The 27907-nt window shown below is 36.9% G+C and overlaps 1 protein-coding gene and 1 long non-coding RNA gene across 11 annotated transcripts in view; one reads left to right on the top strand and one right to left on the bottom strand.

Annotated features, from left to right (window-relative positions):
• Positions 1 to 27907, top strand: part of grid2 (glutamate receptor, ionotropic, delta 2) — a 519954-nt gene that overhangs the window by 211288 nt on the left and 280759 nt on the right. The window lies entirely within an intron of this gene.
• LOC125279717 lies at positions 24559 to 26283 on the bottom strand. The gene is made up of 2 exons (XR_007187439.1): positions 26244 to 26283; positions 24559 to 25545 (listed from the first exon to the last, which is right to left on the bottom strand). It is a non-coding gene; the product is annotated as an uncharacterized LOC125279717 (long non-coding RNA).

Genomic DNA, 27907 nt, shown 5'->3' with positions numbered 1-27907 from the left:
AAATAACCATATTCCTAGCATTGAAAGGTAATGTTATTTTTGGTCCAGTATCGCTCTTCTTTCCTCGTCATCTCACTAACACGCCAGTAGGTGGAGTAAAACTTTGCAATGATGAAGTAGTCATTGATTTCTTCTGCTGAGGCGGGGTTTCACCTATGACAGGCACATTCCAGGATCAGTCATTCGCTGGGGCTGGTGTGAATAAAGGCTTTTATTGGACTAACAAGATAGTTTTCAGTTCTGAAACTTGATGTTCTTATAGTACGATGACCTCAAGGAAAAGTTGATTTCTCGATTCTATAATGTATTTGGTCTTGGATGACCAAATCTGCTATGTGCACATCTGCTCCTGAGCTCTAGAAGGGATAAAAACTGATCTGTCTACTTACTGATTTTTTGTGAAGGAAGCTGAAATTACAGGGCACTGTACATCTCTCCTGGGCATGTTTGATGTGCACATTCAAATTCAGATCTCTTGTGTCTGCTGACATGAATAGAGAGGACTTCACTCCCTGTGCTTTGACAAGATGAGCGAAGGAATTGTATTTGCCCTTCAAGCAGCAATGATGCAAGAAGAAGTGGAGAGGACGGATATTTTGTTCTATAACCTGCACTTATGAGTTGGCCTGCCTGAAATTTTTGTCTGTGGAGTTTCACAGAAAACCCTGGAGATTTCCCTAGAATTCCAATGTCCCCCATTCACAATTTTTTTTTTTTAATAAAAATAAATTACCTTTTTTTCATTGTAATTACTATTTTCAAATGTCTATATAAATATAAACATTTAATGATATTTAAAAATGCTAATAAAGCTAATTTAATATCGCTTGCAGCTAGCATTTAACACATTTCTCCATTTAAATGTATTCCACAGACTTTCCTTGCAATCAGTGCAAAGATTCTGTGTTGGATCGTAGAGGCACATTGATTCATTTGCATTTTCCCCCTAATTTTTGGCTTTCTGCATGAAGATTAAGGCGGGACTGATGTCAAGGTCATACTGTTCTGATCTGGTGCCTTTCTGAATATTTCTCACCTGACCTGGATACAGCAGTTCCTTGTTATGTTACTTCAAATAGAGTATAATTTCATTCCATTGTACAGTGATGCATTCAGTTCAAAGCTTCAGTGTCAGCTTTGTGAGGTGAGAGTCACTGACTATAGACTATACAGGGCCCAAATTCTCTGTTTTTGTTTCTATGCTCCAGTTTTTTTCTAGATTTAATTTTAATTAAATTTTAATAATCAAAGAGAAAAAAAAAAACAGCTGAATTAAACATCTGAGAACAAATGCAAATGTTAAAGGTGAAGCATGTAGTTTCTATGCCAAAAAAATCTTCATTTACTTCCTCCAACTTCTATTGGTTAGACAAAATGTAGCCCCACCCCAAACTCAAAACATGAGTTGAGTCAGTGTTGCAGTGTCGATCATGACCAGGAAGCTCGAACAACAAATAAAAATGTTTCAGTTGAACCACAGTTCATACGCTTCTGATGTCGAAAATGGCCTGTGGAATCAGAGCCTGATGTTGGCAGAGTCTACTCACGCCCCTGGCCATAGACAGGGGATGAGAAGTAGAGAAAATGACAGACAATGCCACACACCTGCCCAGGGACTTGGAGGGGCAGGGGCTGGCGAAGATCCCTCAGCATCTGTCAGGACCAATCAATGTGGGCGGTGGGCGGTGGGCTGGAGTCTGCCATTTAGCAGTGATGTGCACAGAGAGGAGGGGGCCCATGGGTGCCAGCCCATAATAGCCCTCCACTTGCTTGATGAATCACCATTGACAACAGGCAGGAAATAGAGATGCGGGAAGCCGGAGGTTTAGACACCTTCTGTTTGGACCTTGTTGCTGACTGGTGATGTCAAGAAGAATGTTGATTTGAGCAAAAAAGATGAAAGGCCCCACAGTGTAAACATGGCACTCCATCACTCTGTTCATAACATTGTGACTGTGCTTGTTAAGCTGCCTGTTGCCGTTATGACATTGCAAGTCTTTTCAGCACTGCTGAGTTCATAGTCTAGATCAGCGCTTGCCACCTTTTGCAGGTTTCAGGTGGTAGGTTGCTTATCCTGTTTGACAGATGTACATTTTGAATAACTAATCAGAATCCCCCACCCCCCACCCAGAAAAGGAAATGTACAAAAGTTTTAAGTTTTATTGTTTTTTACAGTGCTTCCCACGGGTTTGAAATATACTTGCGGTGGTAGCCGGGTGAAAAGTCCTCCTATTATCCACGACACAAAAATGGTCTACTACATGTGACAAACAAATAATGTTTTTTTTTTCATTATTTATTTTATTTTAATTACATAGCATACTATTACACTTAATTACATACTAATATTATGTCTTATTATTATTATACAGCATTTAAATGGTTCACCTTTTCCTATGTTTTCTTTGCTGTCATATATTATCTCTCTCAGTGAATGGGACAGATTTTACTAGTAAAATTTATATAATGAATAATATGTGTGTCAATAATGTTCTTAGTCTTTTCTTCCTGTGGGGGAGACTACAATAATTTACTATGGATTAAATTAAAATCAAATTAAATACAATTTATTGTGTAACCAAAATACCAATAATGCCCAAAAGAAAAAACTTAGCGTGTGACTTTGAATTATAAACAAGCCCGAAATTCACCAAGACTCTTATTTTGAAATGTCTGTTCTATTGCAGGCTGATCCTTCAGATTCTTACAACTGTATAACATGTTTTATATAAAGGCCATGAAGTAGACATTGTAATAATTCATCAACTTCAGTTCATGAGCAATCGTTTGGCATAAATCTGTGCTTTTCATTGATTGAGAATCACTTTGAAGCAGTCTAAAGCGCGAGCCTGTAGAACACGCAACAGCACCCCCTTGTGACTTTGCAAAATGCAGCGCTCGTGGGAATGTCAGCGGGAGTAAACAGTTCTGACGCACACATAACGAGCAGGTTTAAAACGACTAGTTAATCGATCGCGGATGGTTTCATTATCTTGGCCGGATATAAAAGTATAAGAGGATAAATATAATAAAAGCAAAAATGTGTCTCCAATATACTTGGGCGGCCGTTATTAATCCTGGGCGGCCCGCCCAAGTAAAGTCTATGTGTGGGAAGCTCTGTTTTTAAATTCTCTAATACTCACTAAGGCTGCATTTATTTGATCAAAAATACAGTAATATTGTGAAATAGTTTTACAGTTTAAAATAACTGTTTTCTATTTGAATATATTTTAAAATGTAATTCATTTCTTTAATGGCAAAGCTGAATTTTCAGTAGCCATTACTCCAGTTTTCAGCGTATATTCCTTCAGAAATCATTCTAATGCTGATTTGGTGCTCAAGAAACATTTCTTATTTTTATAAATGTTATCAAATGTTGTGCTTTCTAACAGTGTGGTGAGCATGCACAAAAATTAAGATACAATTGAACAGTCTTTATTTAATTCCAACAAACACAGGAACTCACATAGGAATAAACACTAACCACTTAACTGATAAACGGGAACCGACAACAGAACTGAACATAACAGGGAGTATAAATACTGTACCAGGCAAACATAGTGACAGACAGGTGCAAAATAAAAGTAACCACAGATACAAACTAGGACATAATCAATAACCCAGGAAACCGAAACTAAACAGAGCAGGGAAACAGGAACTAAAGGAAACAAAACAGAATATCAAAATTCATAAAGTTCATAACCGTAACAGTAGAACAGCTTTTAACTTTTGTAACATTATAAATGTTTTTACTGTCACTTTTGATCAATTTAATCTCTCCTTGATGAATAAAAATATCCATTTCTTTTTTTTTTTAATAAATATGACTAACCCCAAAGTTTTTTGGGTCAGTGTATATGAATATTTGTATATTTAAATATATCAACATTCTTATACCCATTACCATGCCAAACACTCCAAGAGTTGTCATGACAGTTTTAAAATATCTATTGTTTGGAAAGTATAGATGTATTAATAATTATATTTATTAAATATAATATTTTCATATATATTTTAAATGACAAATGTTTCAATATAGTAACAATGTAATTTAGTTAATATATTTATTTTTATATTATATATTTTATTTTTTTATATTATATTATATTCATTTATTTTTTTAGATTATTTTGTATTATTTTACAATCATATTGGGGGGATGGGGTTGTGGGGGTACACAAGACAAAAAAAGGTTTGGAAACATTGGCCTAGACGAGTAGAAAATGAATATACGCTTAAACAAGTTACCAATATCTTTGTTAATTTACATTATTGAGGCTTTGAAATGATTTTCATTCACGGACTGTTCAAGGTCTCCCTCGTTTCCCAGTACGAGTTCAAAATGTGTGTGAGGGAGTGTGTATGGAGCAGTCAGCCTCAGTTTTAGTAAGTGCCTGCTTCCTGAAGGCCTCAGTATTGGCGTCAATCCTATTTGAAGCCTCAAATCGACTATCGTTTTTTCTTTTTCCTTTTTTTTTTTTTTTTATGTACTCCCCACTGCACTTTTACTCAGCTCAATATCAACAGCCGTTGCAGTTCCTCCAGCTTTTAAAAGAGCTTACATAAATAATTAATTGACCATGAAATAATTAATAACACAATTTTCTTCTGCATTTGATAATGGAAGAGCTGGAAACTCAGAGGAGAGGAGCTGGTGGGGAAGACGGTTCGCTCAAACCCCTCACACACACATGCTATCGCAGCTGTATCACTGTCAGTGCACACATTGTTCATCTTCATCCACAAGGGCCCACACAACTCTACAAATGTACACCTGCAAATTACATGTATCGAACAGAAGAAGGCACTCACATCTGCACCTGCAACATCGTTTTCTTTCCACCAACATGCACAAATTCACTTTCCACACACTCAACCTTGCAGCGTTCACTCTGTAGTATTTCAAGACAGATTACAGATTGCAAGTCTTTCTCTGTACATGCACATACAGCAAAGTTAAGTGTCTTGAGAAGCTGAGCCACGACTTGTGGCTCTTTTCCCATTTGAGGAGAAGTGTTCAAAGTAAGTCAGTCAGTCTGCAATCAGTGTACTGTAACAGGAGACATACAGCCCTCTACTGGCATGTTTCCACTCACACACATCATATGCATACTAAACACTCAAGCTGGCATCTCCCATCACGCTCTTGGGTAACCATGCAAGAACACACACATTTAGTCTCCTTAGGGCAATTGTCAATCGATGTTGTGTGTTCTAGGTGGTCTGTGGTTTGACAGTGACTGATATAGGAGTGCCAGTCTCTGTCAATGTACATCTGTGCATTGCAGAGTAGGTGGGATGACCTTCTTATAGGGTGTCTTTTTGTCTTCTATACAGCTTGTGAGCATCTTCTTGTGCCTTCACTGATGTTATTTCATGACTGTTTATTCTAGCATCTGATGTGATGTTTGCTGTCATTTATCTGAAGCTTGATTTTTAAAGGGATAATTCACTCAAAAATGAAATGTATTTACTCACCCTCATGTCACTCCAAACCTGTATATCGTTATTGTTTTTTCTCTCTTTTTTTCTTTTCTGTAGAAGCAGTTCATACTGATAAGAGGCTGTCAAACTCCTAAAGTGCATAAAACAACTTAAAAGTAGTCCAATACAACTCAAGCACTATTTTGAAGTCTTCTGATGTTATATGAGTAAGAAACAATCTGAAATATAAGATATTTATTGATGTTGTGTTTAGCTGAACTTCATGTCTCATCATGTCATGTAATTTTGACACCAGTGATGGAAAAAAAATGCACATCATTCAAACAACACATCATTTGTAAATTCACAAATGTAATTATAGTCTGTTCACTTGTCAAAAGGCTTCAAAAGACTTAAGATGTCTGGAACTTCATTGGTCCTGTGTTTTTCAAACACAGTGGGTGCTTGGGGATTTTTATTTTTTTTTTGTATTTGTGGTGCATTTAAAGTTATCTTGTAATTTTAAGACATTAAATATGTTTAATGCAAATATTTTAACAATTTTATTGAGTTTGATGGTATTAGGTATATATTTTTTTCTAAAAACGTGTCAGACAACTGTTGACAACCCTAGTTTTTTTAGAATAGGAAATAAAAACCTGTTTAATTTACATGTAGTTGGTTTTTTTTATTGTTATTTTCTAAACATTTTAATAAATGAGTGGGAAAAAAAGATCACTGTTGACTTAAGTAGATATTTTCTGCATACAATTATAATAATTTGCCTTGGCTTTAGTCCAGTGTCAGTTTAACAGTGAATTAATCAGCAGTTATTCTGAAAATTCTGAAAATTAAATGAGCCAAATCTCACATTGTATAAGCAAGTCCCACACAAGGGCATCATCGTATTTGAAGGGAATTGGCATAAAAAACAAACAAACAAACAAACAAAAAAAGGTACGTTGAAGTGCTGTTGGTACTTTTATATTTTTGTGTGTTTTTTGTCCCTTAGTCAATATACAGTATGTGACCCGTGCTGGCAAAATGAGTTGGAATGCGCACGACTAATTTCGAGCTACAGGCGAAACTAGTAAAAAATTTTAGGTTTTCACAAAAATGAGTTCCTTAAGCCCTCGTCTAGCGATCCCAATGCTCCAGATAGCAATTAAACATCTAAAAGTATCTTTATTTGCACATTTGAGAGTACCTTTCCTTTGTCCATGAAAAATGCAGTTTTTCTCTGCTCGCTTCTCGACTACTGGTGCTTCCCCTTAGAACAAGTTTGGTATCGTTGTTAAACGCAGCATTCCAACTTTGTGAATATTCATAGCAAATTCTCTATGGCATGAGTCTGAACCAATAAAGTGTGATTTTCAAACTCATGCTGTAAACAAAACGATCTTACTCGCATTGACTGACAGATCCGAAGCGCGCGCACGCCTCAGACAGTGCGTGATCCCAATAAACACATATACACAGAATTACAGTATTTCAAAAAATCTGTCTTGGTGAGTATTCACACAAACATTATCTGTTATGTCTTAAGTGAACGTTTGGTTAACTTTTGGGGAAAAACATCTGATGTGTAACATTATAATAGATGCATTTGTGATAGCAGGTCTTAATATATAGGCTGCCTGTTTCATTAATGTTAATCAAACAATTGTAGAATCATGGAAAAAAAAGTTGAATATATATTTTTTTCTATAAATATGGGTTTTGACTTAGTTTGTGACAAATTTGGTGCTATTACCAGGGATTTTAAGGTTTGGTTGTTAGGTGATTTTGTTTTGGAACCTTCAGAAAACTTTAACTTGATTTTTGTCAAAATTGACTTTTCTGTCGACCTCAAACAGGTCATTTTTTGCCATTTTTTAATAGAGAGTGAGAAAATAATTTTTGAAAATTTGCTCATTGCAACTCATTTTGCCAGCACGGGTCACGTACTGTATACTGTCTTTGAGAGCTGTGTAATAATTCTTTAGACATTCTGCTTTTTTGTTTAGAAAAAAAATATTTACAGGTTTGTAAATATTGTCAGCTGAACTATCTCTTTAAAGAAGGTCTGTGGCTATACAGTATGTCTATCCTCTATTCTTTGGATATTACACTCTATACACATTTCTAACAGGATAGCATGTGAGAAGCATTTGTTATATAGGACCTCGTCTTCCCAGAAGGCCCTCATGATGGGATGAAACCAGCTGGAAGCACTTATGGTTAGGCAAACTGGAGAGGATGTAGCTTGTCTGATGTAGTTGTTGAGTTCAGATTGTGACAGATGGTGGAAAGCAGAGTTATACTGGTCAACATCTTCAAGCACGTATACACTATTATAGCACTAAAAAAAATCTGAAAGGATCTATTTTCAAAGCAATCCATGGCTAGAATGTGATCAATTATGGTCAGCAGGTGTGGTTTGGGTATTTTAGGCATTTGCTATCTGTGTCCACAAAGAACAAATGGATGCAGGTTGAGAAACAGACCCATGTGGTACAAGTCTATATATAAGCAATGAAGCAACCCCAGGGGGTTTTGCACAAGGGTTTATTGCCTGAGGCAAAGACACACTGTTATTTTCAGGTGTATTAAATGGCGACTCCAGCGCTCAGCCCACCCAGCTGTTTAATGCTTTGTAAAATATGATTTAATGGTTGAAGGTGTAATAAAATCTCCATATTGTACACGGTAATTAGTTTAATTTAAAATGTACTGTGCTTAAGTACAGAAGCTACCCACCGAAGCAGTCAGGAAATAACTAAGCGTAATCCATCATGGGTCATAGTCATGGTGTTGAAGAAAGGACTTCCAAATAGACATTCATTTTTTCTTTTTATTTCCCCTTTTTTTTTCATTTACTCTGGAAAAACCACACCCTCATGGCTGTCTGCAGAGACAGAAAGTGAGTGTTGGATGATGAACGTTCATCCAAATGAAACATCTCTTTAGTCCTTGGGCGCTGTGTGCGCGCGCTCAGGATGAGGACGGAATAAATATGCAGCAGGCACTGAGAGACTACCGCTGTACCTCTTGCCTGACTGTGGCTTTTATCATATTTCATTATTCATATTATTTATATGATGCATTAGTGGGTCTCCCTCGGTATTATAGCCGCATTCACCAGCCGCCCCCTTCCCTGGATCTCTCCAGTGGCTCCGGGTGCAGGGGTGTAAAAGCCTGCAGCGTTTTCAAGTGTGATTTTCAACAATGCCCCGGGTCAGGAAGATGGAGGGGGAAAAGTGAGATAAAATGTAAAGCACTGCTGAGTTCTGTTCCTCCTCTGCTGCGGTTTTGTTTGGTGTCTGGCTGTTTTCTTTCACTTTTTTGTTGCGACTTCTGCCAAAGCTATTTTACTGATTCTGCTGCGGGTCATTAGGTAATGACTTATAAAACCTAGAGCAATTTTGTTTTGTTTTGGAAATAACAATTCTTGTTGTTCATTTTTATGGTCCAAATGTAGTAGAATTAAAACGGATAGTTTCGGCCCTTGATTCTGATTGCTTGATTGGCCGTGTTCGAAGCCTTTGTAAAATTCCCGAAACCATACAGCTGACAGCATTACATGTATCGCTGCGCCACTGAGTGTCTTAGCAACCACTCTTAGCAACGTAAACATATGTTTGCTCTCAATTGATTTTGTTCATTAAAGCTTATTATGTAGAAGAGTATTGTGAGAGAGATTTACCTGCATTCAGATTTAGAATTTTCCTTCACGTCAGTCCTATGTTCATAATAACAAATCTGTTTAAATGTCCAATGTATTATCTTGTCCTTTTAACAGTTAAGGGGTTGTCCCATGACTGACAGCGCTAGTCAAAGCATTTGTCAGTTGCGTCTTGTTCCATGTTCACAACAATTCGGTCTTTTCAATATAAAAGTCTTCGCTACTGACTAATACACTCATAAAGACAGTCTTTGCCGCCATCTAATGGCGTTATAATGTAACTTCTGTTGCTGTTCACGGTCAGGGACTATTTTTTCTGGCGAAAGGAAGGCTTTTGGTGAAAGTTTAATTCATGAAAGTTGCATTGATTATATATTTTTGGCTTTAATATTAGTATTGTGTGGTAACCGTTTTATAAAAGCAATAAGGTACTCAAGGCTAGTGACTTATTCACAATACAGCACAGCCTCTCGTACCTTATTGCTTACATATATTACTGGGCAATATCACCTTATTTTGTTTTTACTTATTAAATGTAATAAAACATTTAATAATGTTATCAGTCAATTTTTTTTTTTACATTTTAATAAAACATTAAATTAATAACTACACTGTTTTAACCCTTTTTGAGTAAACAATTTTCTCCCTTCATTATTGTCAATAAGAGGGGCACAAGAGCCCAGTTTTTAGGGGGTAAGCAAACACAAAAACTCCTCTATGAGTTGCAACCCCTATGTAGTGCACATGTTGAATACCATCATTTTTGCATCCCTGGGTGTTTTAATACATCTATTAAACAACTTTAATTTAACTTTAGCTTTTTTGGCTTGACATGGTAACTTAACGTGACATTTATCGTTGTTTTGCAAAAGATTTCGCAGCGGATTCACCGCACAGACAGTAAGCAGACTGCATGGATTGTAAGTGATGTCTGCGTGAGATTTGCATAAATCACTTTTGAAAATAATATAATATTTAGACAATAATGTTGATCTGACTACTGAACACAAAAACTTGAACTGAATTAAACTGGATATAATTACACCATTGTCTTCTGTAGAGCTGCTTTTGAAATCATTTCATAGTTGATGAACTTGGCCACATTGACTGTCATTGAACTGAATTGAGCTGAATAATGACAGTATTGTCTTCTCAAGGGCTAAAATGTTTACCGTTGCTTGGCAACACCATTAGCGCATTAGCAACTTTCTAGACTCAGCTGGTTCAAAAAACTGAGGCAGTTTCTCCTCAGCTCTTCTTTTTTGTCCGTACAGTTGTAGTACATTTTTGAAGACACGTTTTAGAGGTATTTGTGTTGTTGCCACACTTTCACAAGCCGATCATTCATCTCCACTGTCCAGCGGAACTGTATGGCAGGTTGTTTCATGCTTCACCTTTGTCTCCTTATAGACGTGCCTCTCATTGGATATTGTGAAAGTACTGATGTAGCCTAATCATAGTCATAATCATTCAGATTTAAATCATCAGGGCAGCCTCGATGTGTCTGCGCACAGATCATGAGGTTTAAGATTTGATCTGCATTAGGGCTGGGCGATATATCGCATGTGATTGTCATTTAATAGACAGAGCCGTAGTTCACTGACAAGCCACGCAATATCGCGTTCATTATCGAAGGCGATTCATCTGCGATATGAACGCGATATTGCGTGGCTTGTCAGTGAACTACGGTTCTGTCTATTAAATGCTGCTACATTTGAAAGCAGGTGATGGCGATTTAGCGGTAATCAGGGAACCGGCTTTACTGACGAAATGCGCGTGACAATCACATGCGATATATCGCCCAGCCCTAATCTGCATAAATATTTTCAGTGTCCAACTGGTGATTGATGAGCTCTGTCCTTATCAAATTAATTAATTAAAGGGGTTATATGACGGTTCTAAAATGAACATTATTTTGTGTATTTGGTTTACTGCAATGTGTTTACATGGTTTTAGGTTCAAAAAAGATTTTTTTTTACACTTACCGTACATTATTGTTGCTTGCCTATGCCCCGCCTTTCTGAATCACATCGATTTTTACAAAGCTGATCATTTTGAAAAGCGCAGTGTGCTCTGATTGGCCAGCAAATCCAGTGCATTGTGATTGGCCCGAATACTTTAACGTGTGATGGAAATGCCACGCCCCTTACCATATTTGGAACATTAGCTCCCAAAGCAATATTGACAGGTGACAGGTTGGTACTACCTTATCAATTCGATCCCGTATCTGATCTGGAAAATGCAGATGACCAAGCTGATCGATCAACTTTGCAGTGTGATTGGACCAGAACATATCAGTTTGGTATTATTTTACCAAAAACTATTAAGTTTCAAAAATATCTAACTATAGATAACTATTTTACCTTTCATATAATGTGTTATAAAGATTTGACGCCATGTCCTAGAGAGATGAGACAAAGTCAATATAACTAATTATTAAATGAAGCATTTGTTGCATCCATTTTTACACGCCACGCTACGGGGGAGAACACTATGTAAACATAATGAAGTGTGTTTGAATGAAGCATTTTAGGAAGGTGTGGCTGAGCCTTAACTTTTACAAATAATATCTCTTTGGTTTGAGACTTTGTAACTCTGCAGATAGATGCACAGACAGCTACATAACACACTAAAGAAGAAGGAAAACAAGAAATCGCATTATATGACCCCTTTAAATTGTCAAGAGGGGTAAATCGGAATAAATTGGCCTAAAACTCCTGTAGTCGGAGGCCACTTTACTGTAAATTATAAAATGACTGTCAAAGGACTGTGTTATGGTCTGGCATTTTTGTTTGTTTGTTTGGTTGGTTTATAGGGATGCACTGCATTGAAACTTTGTTTGTTATTGTAATTCTTTATATTTTGATGCTGATGACTAATATATTGGTGTCTCAATATCTCAATGTAAACTTAGACTGATACTGATGATAACCTTTAAATATCACTGTTGATTACCATGGATACTTTTTTTTTTTTTTTTAAGTACAATAGTTGAAAGATCGAGGGTCATGCTTAAAATTCCATTAAAAATACATTCATTCCATCTTTCCAGATGGATATCAGATTAACTTGAAAATTCTGCTGGCTGGAATAAATGATTATGTAGTTGAATAGCTTACAAAATGAGCCAGCCATTTACTTTGACCTCATCTCATTAATAGTGTGTCACAATGTAAGACTTATTTTGTGAACTAGATGAGCCTTACTGGCATAAGGTCCTCAACCGACTGTCACATCTAGACTCTTTCAAGTAAATGTTTTTGTTAGTTTGTTTGCTTGTTTGATAACAAGCAACTCTGGCAATTTTGAATTTAACATCTATAAATAGTGAGAAAATGGGAAGATTCCTTTTTTCGGAGCTCAGAAATGTTCACTTTCTTTCTTTCCTTTCTTTCTTTCTTTTTTTTTTTTTTTAATCCTGCTTTGCATGTTGGCCAGGGGCCGACTAATGGTGGTGTGATGAGGCAGAGAGTGAGGTGCTCATTAAAGAGCCCGCAGGGGGGTCTGTGCGTGTCTGCATACGTGTGCGTGTGTGTGGGCTAAGACCCCCCGGGAGATGTATAATCATTCCCATTATTAATGACGAACTGCTAGGCCAGAGGGCGGAAACTGGGTGAGAGTGAGATGTAGTTTTATTCTGCGTGTTCCTTCTGTGAGACATGATTTACATTGCATGACTCCAGCATCAGACAAACTAATCAAAAATGAAAGTATAGACAAAACAAAACAAAAAACAAAAAAATCTTACAGGAATTGTGTTAACAAAAAAGATAATTCTGTCATCACTTTGTCATCAAATATATGGCTTTACAGACTTTAAAATAAAATTAAATAAAAAAAATATATATATAAAAAAATAAAATTAAATAAAATGTAATTAAAATAGCAAAGGCATCAGAAAAGTCTTCCAAATGACTGAATCATTGAGTCGATGACTTGAATTTGCAAAGCAAAAGATGATGTTTGACAGAATGTCTTTTCCATGCTGCTCTTTCACCTCCGTATACAGTCCAGTGCCCCTGGTTAAATTTACGCTGCATGTAATTCGCTCTGTGTATACAGAGACACAACGGAGGTGTAAACCTCTTTACACTGATTCAGAGTTACAGGAGACAGATGTGATAACATGCGAAAGTTGATTGTAGGTTCACAGACAGTGGACAGAAAATAAGACATGCACTGATTGTCATGAAGGCTGCTGTAGTTCGTCAGTGTAAAGACACTGTAGGGGCATGTTTGCCAGGAAAACAACTTTCCTGTGATCCAAAAGAAAGGATTGAGCTCCATTTTGGGACTTTTGCTGCAGAATCGCTTCCCTCTCATTCTCGTCACGGTCAAATGTTTGCTAATAGATTTCAAATTTTAATCTGGAGTAATGTCTGCTGAAAATTCAGCGTTGCCATCACATGAATAAAAATACATTAAAGTAGAATCAATTATTTTAAATGGTAATAATATTTCACAATATTAGTTTTACTGCATTTCTCACACAGAGATCTGGTTTATGACATCTGAAGATTTGGAATATAGTGCATAAGTTGTATGGCATATATTAGGGATGCACCGATACCAAGCTCATGTATTTGTACTCGTAATCGTAAAAATACCCCCGATACCAAAGACCGATACCTCACGTGACGTAACTGACAGAATTTTCCGTGCACACTTCAACATTAACAACACGCACATTGCGAACTGCATGCTTTCAGTCACCATTCGTTATCGATTAGTTCAATGGACCCTTCGCTAAGCCCCGTCCTCCTTAGTTACTGTTGCTACGCCTGTCAAGCTTTCGAGCCTGGCTAGTCATTTACAGTGCGTATATGCACTGGTGTCAGACATTTTCAAGGAGATAATTAGTCATTTTTGGCGAACAGGTGAAATATCTGAGAGAGCAAGACAAAAGGGACTGCAGTATGCATTCGAGGGATATATCCACGACATAATATGCAACCGATTAGAAAATAATTTGATCAAAATTTAAGCTAAAGCTCCGAGCGCGAGCAGCAGCCGCCTCATACGCTGACCATTCAAATGGGAAACACACACTTTGAGGAAAAGCTTTGTTCATCCACAGCAGGTTAAGTGAAATTTGTGAAAATAACATAATAATTATAAATCAAACAGCTTATCCATAAGTCTTGTGGAATAAATACATGACGTTAGCCTGACCACTTTGCAATGATAACATTCTCCCGCTTATATTTTTAGCACGCCAGGCTAACGTTACTCCGTCTTGCCTTTAATCATATTATTTCACGTTCAAATATATGCATTATGAACAAAGAACTGTCATTATTTCCAAGCAATGATGTGCTGAGTTAGCTAGCTAGTTACCCGGGCTTACTGCATATGCATACATCAATATTACATCATTGTTGTCATGATAAATAACACACAATTACTGTACTTGCATTATTGTTAAGGGTAGGTTTAGGGTTGGGGTAGGTGTAGATGTTAATAAAGCCATAAACCACGTTAATATCACGCTGGAAGCACAATCTGATAGGTAACGTTAGCATTTTTCAGATTTTGCTAACGTTACCCACTGTTTCAATGGGAGGTAACGTTAACGTTAGTAAAATCTGACAGGGTAGCACAAATTGTCAGAACACCGGCACTTCTCCCCTTGGGTTTTAGGTTTCGAGAAGGGAAAAAAATTCCACCACCCGTTTAAACTGTTAGGATACCGGGTATCAGATTAACACAATGCATAAGCACAACGCTTCGGCACGTTCCCTCGCTCGAAAGCTTGACAGACCTCCCGCGCCTAGTAACGGTTGCTAAACCACGATTGGCCTGTGGCGGTTTTCGGGCGTGGCTTAGCGAAGGGTCAATTCAATTCAATTCACATTTATTTGTATAGCGCTTTTCACAATACATATCATTTCAAAGCAGCTTTACAGAGAATGCATGTCAACATTACAGTGATTAGTGAAGGCGGGATAGGCGGAATCACACTGAATGACACAGACCAGAAGCGCTCTCTCTCTCTGTCTCTCGCACGTGCTCTCTGTCTTTCTTGCACACAATCCCAGTTCTCTCAGACAGCGCGCGATCAGTTCTCCTAGCGCCTGAATGGTCAAATGCACACATAGTTGTCAAAATGTCCATCGTGTGGAGTATCTCATGTAAATACAGTCGGGTATTGCTTAAGTCGATGTAAATATTTGGGTGAAAACATGATATGTATCAGTATCCATGGATTCGGTCTTAAAGGGACCGTAGCCTATATTTGTCATTAATGTTAATAAAACAACAAAATATGTTTAATAAATGAATACATGGTAAATAAACCTACTGTATCTGAAAAACAAGTTTATTTAATTTGTATCTATAGTATTTGTTGTATTGTTTGTAATTTGTCTGTAAATTTCTTTTTATATAACAATTATATATATTGGTAATTATGCCCTTTGAAGGTTATTGGACACTGTGAAATTTTTGTGACAAGCACATAAAAATTATTAATTTTGTCATTAGAGTAATGTTGTGCTTGGAAAACTACAACATCACCAAAAGAAAAAAAAATAGAGAGAGAAATTAATAAATGTATAGGCATCGGTAATGGCGAATACTAGAAAAAAAGTATCGGTACTCGTACTCTGTCCTTAAAAAATGGTATCGGTGCATCCCTAGCATAATACTTGTTTGGCAGTATACATCTGCTTTCCTTGTATGAAAAGAACAGCTTAGACATTGTACCAAACATTTCCTTTTGTATTCTGCAGAATAAAGAAAGTCATACGGGTTTGGAACAACCTGAAGTTGAGTAAATGATGATAAACTTCTTAAGTTCTTAAAATGCCCTTTTTTTTGAGGCCATAGCAATAGAATCCACAGTCTCCATCTGATAGCACTTAGCCTTCTGAAGCGTTTTTCTGCCCTGGTGTATGGTGTTTGTGTAAACCTGCTGTTTGACAAATAATAGTGTTTTCTTTGTAGTCTCAAAATGCTACCTTGTACTTAATCCTCTGTATAATATTTTGACAGTATTCCACGCTGTTGCCGCTTTAGGTAGACTTCAAAGACCGCTCGACTGAGTCGCTTGAAAGTGCCTGTGTTATTTACACACTAATTACTGTACCTTATGTTTATTTATGGGGTGGCAGAGTACAGAGTCCACTAGATGTACCTATCTCGTTTTCCTTTGTGATACAGCATCCAAATCCGTCTTCCATAACATATTTCCCGTAAATATGTAGACATTCACATCAGAAGGCAGTTGTCATTGAACATGTATTCCCTTTGTGTCTATGATGTCGGAGTGAAGCTTAGATCCTTTTCCGGCAAGACGACAAATGGGGATTAGTCACAGTAAGAATAAATTGAACCCAAAGCGAAATGCCTGCCTCATAAAAGACATGTAATAATAAATGAATTCAACAATTTTCAGCACAAATTATTTCTCACTTCTCTTTTTGTTTTGGCACATGCAAGATCGTTCAGAGCATGAGGCGTCTTTCTGATGAGTCCCGTTCTTTTTTGTAGTTCTAATGATTGGATGGTCCACAGAGATTAGGAATAGTACGGAGACGTCTACTCGCTGTGTCGAGAATGACACTCTGTTTTGAAGCTCTTGCGCTTCTCGCCAACTCATTAGTTTAATTAAGTAATTAACGAGTGAGGTGGTGTGCTATCTGGCGAATTCTCAAGGGAATGATTGTTGTGTTATTCCAAGTCTCAGGCCTGGCATGGACGACGCTACGAAACCAGTAGTAAGATCTGGCAGATAAAAGGATCCATTGCTTAGGAGCTGGAATGAGTCATACCTAAAACAGGACTTCCTCAACTCAGCGTCTCCTGTGGATGAAAGGCCTCATGAAAGCATCAAAGATGCTGTATAGATTCTGGGCTGCTATTAGTTGAGTAATTATGAGTAAGAGGAGGAACTCTATGAGTGTACCATCAACACGAAGTGTACGACTATTAAAGACTATTATTTTCTGATCTACTGCAGCTTTAAATGGATGCAGATGTTTTAATGGCACTCAAATATATGGCTTTACAGATTGTAATTGCTATTACTTACAAAGTGAACATGAACATGTTCTTTTTAAGAGAACATGGCTTTCACAGTGGAAAATATAAAGTGGGTGGTTAAAGGGAGAGTTAAACCCAAACATATTCTGTCCTTATTTACTTACCTTCATGTCATTTCAAACCCATGTGACTTCAAGTATTCCATAGAAATTTTATAAATGGAAAATAGAGCTTTCAAGCTTCAATAAATAAATAAAAATACATGAATAAAAACAAAATAAAATTGCAAAAACATCTGAAAAGTTGTCCATATGACCAAATCTTCATGATGTTTCAGATCAGACTGATTCATATGCGAATCATTCAGAACAATTCTGTGAACTGAATCAACCAATTAATTGAAAAGATCCAAATCAAAAGAACAATTCCTTTTCTCCCATGAATGCACTGAGGAGAAATTAATGAGTCTTTTTATTACAGCAAGGTATTGAAAGGCTTCAAAAGACTTGTATTATAGCACACAAGACATATGGACAATGATATTTTATGGAGCTTTTGTGTGCAGTTTGAAGCTTGAAAGATTCAGTCCTCCTTCATTGTATAGTAATTGCATGAAAAAGAGCAACCCGCACAGTCTTCAGAATTTCCCTTCAGTCTTTCCGAAAAAAAAAAAAAAAAAAACTTGTACAGGTTTGAAAAAATATGAGGGTGAAATTCCTTTAAAGATATATTTAATGCAGCTTAAAGAGTTAAGGCTTCTCATAGGTGCATTTTTAGTGTGGCATAACTTCCTGTGCAGGAAAAGGAGACAGAAGAGGAGATAGAGAGACAAAAAGCAATAGAGAAAAGCAGACGGGTGATAAACGATGTAGGAGTGGGAGCAGTGTGCCTTAGCTTAGAATGGTAATGATGACAGCCATAAGAAGAAAAATAAAAGTGCAGTTTCATGTCACTGCACTGATTTATGAATCCTAGAGCACAGGAGGAAGGAGAAAAAGTGACTGCATGTTTCGTATAGAGATACACACATACACGCACATTGAAATTCATTGCTTGTGAGCAGTCAGGGCCTGGTGCTTCTTCAAATAAACATTTACAAGAATTTGAATATTAAACTCAACCTGCCATAAGTAAGTTATTATCGCAATACCAAATCTTTGTTTTATGAAACAAGTACAAAGGAGAATGTGTCAGTGTTCTATGGACCATTCAAAAAGACCATAATGACAGATCTTATATTAACAATAATAGCTGCAGCATTTCACTTCTTTTACTGCCAGAGCTCTAACTTCTGCATGAATTGGACACACCCATTTAGAAATAATACCTTTTGAATATTCATCGCTTTCAAGTCAGTTTTTAAAATAATACAGCTTGTGTTACCTCTTTAAATGTCTTTAATTCCCTATACCATACACCAAAGGGTCAAGGTTTAGTAATGTTGTTACTTTAGTTCTCACATTTAAAGGGGTCCTTGATTATGATTTCACTTTTTTTAACTTTGGTTAGTGTGTAATGTTGCTGTTTGAGCATAAACAACATCTGCAAAGTTATGATGCTCAAAGTTCAATGCAAAAGGAGACAATTTCTTTTACAGAAATGGCTTTGTAAGCATTTGGCATTTACCCCAAAATTTACATAAACCCTGCACCCAGAAACACGCACCAAAGGTGGCGAGGCCATGTTGAGCTGCTTTAAAGAAGGGGAAGAGTTGTAGAGTGTTGTTGCCATGCCGTCATTTTATGCTGGACTGCTTCACAAACGAGGGTCAATTCAACACTGGATTTGCACAAAAGATTAACATGACGGCACATGCTAGTCGATGAGTTGAATCAACTCCACAGCAACTACATAAATTTATCCACTAACCGTTCAGAAAAATCCAGTTGCATTCCAATAGTTGTAACTTCTTCCTGATTCTCTCCATCAGTGTTTGAACAATGGAAGGGTGAACAACATTACAGACAGTCATCAATTTGGCTGCGTGAGATTCTCCAGCTTTGTTGTTGTTGAGTGTCCGAAGTGCAAGCTGTTAAAGCTCCACCCTCTTTTGGAAAGGGAGCCGGGAGCAGCAGCTCATTTGCATTTAAAGGTGAAAAAACGCAAATCATTGAGTCTGTGACTGAATGATTTGCACACAAAAACTGTGTGTTTTTGCTCACACCCAAATAGGGGCAAATTTGATAAGCTATAATAAATGATCTTTGAGCTGAAACTTCACAGACACATTCTGGGGACACCAGATACTTATATTACATCTTGTAAAAGGGGCATTATAGATTCCCTTTAAGATTTTGGGCCAGATTTACTAACAGTTTGCACCAGTGCAAACCCTCTTTAAAGCATTAAAAACTACTGTCAGGATTTATAAAATGCACACAATGATAAATTAGCAATGAAGAAGCTTGGACAGTTATTTTTATGGCTGACCTAACTGCATATGCATTTGTAGGAGTTTCCTTGTCACACCACTACATTTATTGGCGGAGAATGTTTAAATGAATCTTTAATGGTATTTGCACCACTATTTACCACCCAAAAAGCATGTCTTAACCAATTTAGTGCCTAACATTGTATTTGCGCATTATTGATAGATCACCCACACAAATTTCCACTCCCACCTGCGCTTTGATTAGATTGTGACCGCCTGATAATTTGCTCTATTTAGTAAATCAGGCCCCTTTTCTTAATTTACTTTTTATATCCAACAGTGGATACTTTTCATATATCATGCATAATAACAATTTTGTTTCTCATTTGTGACTTTATTGCAAAAAAATTGTGGTTCCATGACATAAAGATGGCAGGTTTGACCATTGTGATTTGTGATCTTAGTAGTAAAGCGGTACTGCTTTTATCTGACCATCGCTGTTATCTTTTTAGGCGTCAATATTCCCTGTATTGTGTTTTTCCCACACTTTACCTAACTCACCTCTGCTGCAGTTATTGACAGAAACCCCATGAAAGTCACTTGTCCACATGTCATTTGCTTTTGTCCAACATTCCACAAGTTACCACCGTCCTCTCCCTTGGCGGGTGCTGTATAAGCACTACGGAAAGAATAGTCCCTTTCTGTACACATCCTTCATTGTCTTTTAACAATACGTCTTCTGCCCACGCGGCTATTTTCTGCCCAGCTGGGGAAGAGTAGCTGTAATGCTGGGGTACAGCAGGCCACCAACGTCGAGAAAGCATAGGGTAATTATATTGATGAAGATAATTATGACTTATTGTTACATGCAAAAATACCCTCACAGATCATTTCTCCCCTTTCTCTGGTGAATAATCTAATCAGGACCATTTGATCCTTCTTAGAAAGCGATGAATCATGTCATATAGTGTATGTAGCAAATGTCTATATTTTACAAAATGTAATTCATTCATTTGATGAAAGAAACAGGATTAATGTGTACTCATATAAATTACCAATAAGTAAATATGGAACTGTTCATCTATTTCCTGTTTACAGATTGATTTTACATCTTGTCACCAAAATAAATGACCCGACTATCAACCCACCACTGATATTATCTCATAGAAAATCATTAAAATCCCTGGCACATTACAGTAATGGATATGTTTGGCCTCTTAATTATTGTTCGGCAAAGGTCAGAATAAATTAAACCCAATTAGAAGGTGATCTTGACAGTCTAATATGGATCAAATCGCTGTAATATAAAGATAATGATTAATCAATAACACTAATATGTATTTGGCTCAGGGGTGCAGTCATTCTCACAAACTGCAGAGGTAGAGAAAAACAAAAGAGAACCATGTGGTTATATGTTGTTCTCCAGATTTCTATAGCACGTGTCAGATGTTTTGTCTGATCATAGACATCCTACCTCCAATTTCCCAGACACCTTCCAATGTGCTGGCCTTGTCTACACTGTTGGCTATGTATTTAATTAGTCACCTGCAGGTAGCAAGCCTCTTGGCCATGGAAGTATGTCTGAGCAAATTTGAACTAGCTGAAAACACCTGGTCCACCAGCATTGCCAGCTGTTGAAAAAATCCTCCATTTTCCTGCCACCACATGACTAAATGCATTATTCTGGCATTCTTTGCCTCGTGAATGTGAACTGGCAACGGAGTTTATCATTGTGAGCGGATACCTTGAGTTTTATTATGCTTATTCTCTGTTGGCATCTGTTAAATGTTTGTAAACGTGATTCTGAACAACAGGATTTTTCACACTGTAATGCAGAGCACCCTGCCGAACTTCCCGCCTTCACCATCTGTTTTCAGTTTGTTTTGCACTACTTAATCTGTGAAAATCTCTCTAATCTGTACATTGCATGTTTGGAGAGTTGGTTTTACATGATTAATCTGTGCTAAAACTGCATTTTGGGTGTTATTCAACTTTTTTTTCACTGGAGTGTACTGTATATAATGCATAGTGTTTTAATGAATGTAGATAATTTAACTGTTTGTTAAATGGTTATTGTCCTTTCTAATGTGCAATTTTTCATCTTTTTTTTAAAGTTTTTTTTTTAATTATTATTATTTTTTTTTATAAATTGTATGCAGTTGGGTTATATGCAATTTATTAAAAATTTAAATTCTGGAAGAGAAAATCTCATTAGTTTCCCATATTTAGGGCCCGAGCACCGATAGTTTAAGGACCCTATTGTTATTGCTCGGTCAATTATTCTGCTCTGAAATGAATCACATTTTTGAGAGCCTAAACATGCTCGAAAATTAATGAAACTTTGCACACGTGTCGGAAGTGGTGAAAATTTACGTCTGATATGGGTTTCAGAATTAGGTGTGTCAAAATGGCTCAATAACGCCACCTACAATATTTCAATTAAGCGCCCTTTAAAAGAGGAAGCTGTTGTAATCAGGCATCCAATGTCCGATCTGCCCCAAACTTCACGTTTGATAAGAGTCCTGGCCTGAATATTCAATTAGGCATAACGCCACCTGCTGGTAACAGGAAATGGCATGCTTTACACTGTTATTCACTCACAGAAACACATTTAAATATGCCAGAAAGTATCAAACATGTTAGAAACTTGTTAACTTCTTCACGTAGGGTTAGTTTATTGTTAAATCATGCAATACTTGGCTAAGTGCTAATGTATGTGATTTACTCCACGAAACAGGAAGTTGTTGTAACTCAGGCATACAATGTCCGATCTGCCCCAAACTTCACATGTTTGAAAATAGTCCTGCCCTGAAGACATCAATATGGCAACATTCAGTTATAGTCAAAGCGCCACCTGCTGGCAGCAGGAATTGTGGTCAAAATGACTGCCATATTTCTCTTCTATTTATCTGCTTAAATGAATATCGCCCACTGTTCAGTTTTCCTAAGGCCACCTAATATAAAGTGGGGCTGAATATTTTTTATTTATACAGCACATATTTGTAGAAATGTGTTACATGTAAACTGAAAATTCACAGTTTCTTGTTCATTTTTACATATTCTATTATGTCTTCCCCTAACACCACACATTCTTACATATCTTGATCTTCCACAACAAGCAACTGTGAATTTTCAGTTTTTATGTATCACATTTCTACAAAAATAAACTGCTGTTGCTGATTAGGGATTTAGACATTCCTCCATGTTCAAAAATGGCAGTGATTGGGAAAACTCCATGTAGCCGACTATATGCTTCCAAACTAGTTTGGTTGGTTGATAAGATTGTTATTCATATTTCAATACAATGCCAGGCTTTTTGCCAATTTAGCAGACATTACAAACATTCCATGTCACAGGTATTTATGGAATATACATCTGTCATGTCTGACAGATTTTGATAACTGAATGGATCATTTTGCATGTAGAGGCTCACACAATGAAAGAATATTTAGAAGTTGTGAAGAGTTTGACTGAGAATCAACTCATCAGTTTTGATTAACAAGCAATGCTCATTTAGTTGTGCAAATTGTAAACAATTGTACTTATTCTTTTGCACACATGTGCCAAAACACATATGAATTGCTTAAATCAATAAAATATCCAAATCTGATGTGAATAAGAAACTAATTGTTCAGAGACCTGAACTTATTGTTTTAAGAAATAAAAGTCTCATTCGAGAATCGAGCCAAAGCGACTGAGAAAAACTGTAATATTTGAAAACATTTTTGCAAAATCAAAGTAATGTCAAGCACAAAAAAAGAAAAAAAGAAGAAAAAAAAAAACATAAAACATGCTGTGCTATCAGAGAAAGGACCCCTGCAGATCTTTATGACTTTGTGTCATGGTCAATAAGTCTTAAAATGTCAGATAAGTTGACCTTTTCATGACAAGACACTCTTATATGTCATTGATCCATTTCCTGTTTCCTAAATCATTTTTCACCCAGTCGTACTGCTTAATGTCAACTGTATTGATATTTATTTTCATACCTTTTTATGTTGTTATTCTTGTTTTCTTTATCAAATTACCCTGAAGATTGTGTCAACAATACAATTAGCAGTGCTGCATTAGAATCGCTGTTCTAAACAAATGAAAAGCTCTTGAGTATATTGAGAGACGTGTTCAGTTTAAAGCTCTTCACACAGGAGGTAAGATGGTGCGTTTCTGTCTGCCACATCACCTAATATAACGTTGGACAATCTGGTCTGACACATCCTCATAATAAGCAAAGAGTTCCCCCTCTGGGGCACCTGTTGGCAGGGTTCGAAATGAAGCGAATGTTATGATCGATGGCTGTTTATTTCCTTCCTCATTTCAGGAAGCGAGCTGATGGTTTATTCCCGCTTTAATATTTGCACCTGTACCTTTCAGTCCTCTTCTCTTGATAAATATCTATCTTGACATTTGTTGAACCTTTTACAAATCTGCCTTTCTCCGAACACGTCAACCTCAGAGATTAGGCCAACAAACCGAGGTACTACTCCCAAATGACACTAGGAGCTCATTGAATTTGTAATTGAAGAGTAATTTGGCTCATGTTCAAATAAGATCAGACAGTAATTACAGATGTTGTTTGTTTAAGTGATTACAACGAGCAGTGTGGAGATGAAACCCATTAGGGTCATGGCTATCGTCTAGAGCGTGTATCGGCTTGCTTTACATTAGCCCTGTATTTCACATTATCCTGACCCTGCATATTGATTGCCTTGAATAGATGCAAATGCACTTCCTGTGACTTTGAGCAAGGAACTAATCTGGCAGGTGGTGGCATGCTCTAATTGGCCTGGTTAGAGAATTTGGTGTTAGCAAACTTTGGACGATTCCTCATTGTGATTATGTGACTTATTAATTATTAAATGAGCAGAGTTCTCCACCTTACCCAATTAGTTTAATTTGGCTGGTTGCAGATGCCTCTAAATAGACCGAATTCATTATGCATGATCTTGAAAGAAAATTCAGAGAGAATGTAAGTAGATAGATAGGTAGATAGAGAGATAGATAAATTGGATGGATGGATGGATGGATGGATTAGAGAGAAATTAGGCCATAAAATTAGTCCAAAATGAACATTTGCCAAAAAGTAAAAATTGGTTTTGGCAAGTAAATAAAACACTGCCAGGGGCCAGAAACTTTATTAAAATCTGCAGCATCAAATTATAAGAGCAAAAGTAAAGATAGAATATTGCTTGGATTAAGCAACCAAAATGAAAATACTATCAACAAAATCATTTTTACAGAGAGAAGCTGTTCATTTCAGGTAACAAGGAAAAACAGCTAAATAATTCCATAAATATGAGTAATTATTCTGTGAATTTTCTCAGCTCACTCTGTGAATTTTGATGTTTGTGCGGCAGCGCACCAGATCAGTACTTGGCCTTCGCTCTGCTCAGAAACCCTCAGAGGAACTGGATCTGGGCTGCTCGAAAATCCACAATTAACAACATGCTTTTTGCTGTCAAGGTGTCTGAAAGCTCACCTCAATTTCAAGCCCTTCCTTAAACAAGGCTGTGTTCATTACCCTATCAACCACAGCAGACTTCTGTCTGCTTTATCTCTCTGATGCAGTGTCTCTGGATGCCCTCCAAGGGATCTTCCCCCACGCTGAGATACTGTTCCCCTTACAGTACCTCTAAAGTATGAGCTTCTTTTCACACCAAGCATGTTTTTTATGGTGACTATATTGAGGTTTTATATAATGACTCTCCAAGGTGTAAACAGAGGCAGGATCAGTCGGGGCTGTAGGTTTGCATGCTCGACAGGGACATTCTGATAATCTCCGGACTCAGCGGCCATGCCACCACCATTCATTCGACCATGAGAAGATCTTATCGATGCGCTTTTTTTAAATCTTGCAAACCCCGATAACTACAACACGATGAAGCAGAGACCCCCCGGCATGAGAGGAACGGGCGAGCTGGATTCAGTCAAACATGGATGTCTTTTAGCCATCGATTTTCTGCTCCTCTGCTCCCTGGCTCTCTCTGGAGGGACAGAAACGGGGCCCCGTGACCAGGTCCTAACTGAAGCTTTCACTCTCCACTCCTTTTCATGCCTCTCTTGCTTTGAAAGCCTCATGCGTCAGCAACTTGCTGTAGATTGAAGACTACAGTGCAGAAAAACAATATTGAAAATAGATTTTATATATATTATTATATAATATATTTAAAAAATAGTGAATATAATAATTCATTCCAAACCCATAGATAGATAGATAGATAGATAGATAGATAGATAGATAGATAGATAGATGAGTAAGATTATAAAAAAGCATGATTTTTTAGTTGTTATTGAAAGAAATTTCTTATTGTCACTAAGGCTGCATTTATTTGATCAAAAACAGTAAAAAAGCAATATTTTATATATATATATATATATATATATATATATTTAACATTTTGTCTTTATAGAACGAGTGTAGTCAAATACATGTCGCCAGAACTATGAGCGCATTACGAAGACTAATCATGGCTTTCCTACAGTAAAGAACCATATTTAACACAGAACCATGTTTAGAATGCCTGTATCCAAATGAACATGTGGGTAAACACTACATAAAAGCTCTAATCAAAGAATAATTTACAATGATCACATAAACGCCAACAAAGACCAACATTCAAAGTTCACTGGTGGGATTAAAAATAAATTTTTAGGTGTTTGTCGGATAAGTTTGAATTAGCAATTGGGTAACTGGCTAGTGGAGCCAAACAGCGTTGCCCTTTGTTTACGTCCTTGCTACAACATAAAAATAACTATAGAACCTATTAATGTAAAACACATCAACAAAGAATAAAACATACTTACAGGTTGTGGTAACATGGTAACAACACTATACTACAACAACTCTTTCTCTTCTCTAAAGCAGCCCAACATGGCCTCACCCCCTTTGTTGCATGTTCCCAGGGGCAGGGTTTATGTAAATTTTAGGGTTAGTGATGTCACTAACCCGGGAAGAAGATCGTTGTAGTTCCTACATGATGTTGTTTATGCTTTAACAGCAACATTACACACTAACTAAAGTTAAAAAAGTGAAATTATAATCAACCACCCCTTTTAATATTTTTGTGGGTACTGTTATTATTTTTTTGAAAAATAGAAAGTCTAAAAGAAAGCGTATTTTTTTAAAAACTATTAAAATAATTGTATTGCCCCAAAATTAAAACACTATTATACAATTTATATATTTAATAAAAAATATTTTTATATGTATGTAAGCAATAAGGCTGTGTTGTATTGTGAGTAAGTCACGACTGAAGGGCATTGTTAACCCCTTCAGCCGTGACTCATTCACGATACAGCACTAGCCTCAAGTACCTTATTGCTTTTATAAAATGGTTACAACACAATACAAATATTAAAGCCAAAAATATGTATTAATGTAACGCCATTAGATGGCGGCAAAGACTGTCTTTATGAGTGTGTCAGTCAGTAGCGAAGACTTTTACATTGAAAAGACTGAATTGTTGTGAACACGGAACAAAACGCAACTGACAAATACTTTGACTAGCGCTATCAGTCACAGGAAAACCCATTAACTGTTAAAAGGACAAGATAATACATCAGACATTCAAACAGATTTTTTATTATGAACACAGGACTGACCTGAAGGAAAATGCTAAATCTCACAATACTCTTCTACATGATACAGTACATTTCAATGAACAATATCAACACAGAACCGTTGGGTGAAGCGGTCATAACCGCGTTTTATCGTGAATAAAACACAGCTATTGACCAATCAGAATCAAAGACAGGAACTAACCGTTTACTAACCGGACTAACCGGAGTAGCCTTAAATGCACATGCTAATCTTAAGAGCACTTGTCTTCCACTGCTTTTCATGTGGCTGTACTAAATTTTACTTGTAGAGAACCCAGACTCTAACCCCTGCATGATACTTGCAAAAGAGAAGTTAAATTAAAGCTTTTATACTCTTTCTCAAGGTTAATGATCCTCTATCTGCACAGGTGACAGTTAGCCATTTTTCATCAATTTAATGCTATTTATGAAAATTCAAGTGCTTGTACTATTGCATTTTATAACTGGTATCTCACTGGTACTTCCTTCTCAGGTAGAGCTTAGAAACCTGGTGTTAATATCAGGTTAATATCTGTATTGAGTGATATGATTACATCAAATACACAGATGTTTCAGACATTTTCATATAGCAATGAAAACACTTTTAATTCAACACTTTATGCACTGCTTAATGCAGCACCTGTATGTACAAGAATACATACAGGTGTGTCGGAATAAACACAAAACACGATCATTGTCATCAGTGAATCCAGCCAATCGTGAAACAGCTGTGTCGATGTGCAGAATGAGCCAGCTGACTGCCCTCGAATCGCTCTCGCTGTACTTTGATGGAATACGTCACACTGACATCTCAGGTCGGGCACAATTTCTAATCACCATGCACTGCTTCAAGTCAGACGGTGATCAGGCTGCGCAACATTGCATAAAGT

The sequence above is a fragment of the Megalobrama amblycephala genome, linkage group LG12, assembly GCF_018812025.1.
Source record: "Megalobrama amblycephala isolate DHTTF-2021 linkage group LG12, ASM1881202v1, whole genome shotgun sequence".
Lineage (NCBI taxonomy): Eukaryota > Metazoa > Chordata > Actinopteri > Cypriniformes > Xenocyprididae > Megalobrama > Megalobrama amblycephala.
This window is presented reverse-complemented; position numbering and strand designations above follow the sequence as displayed.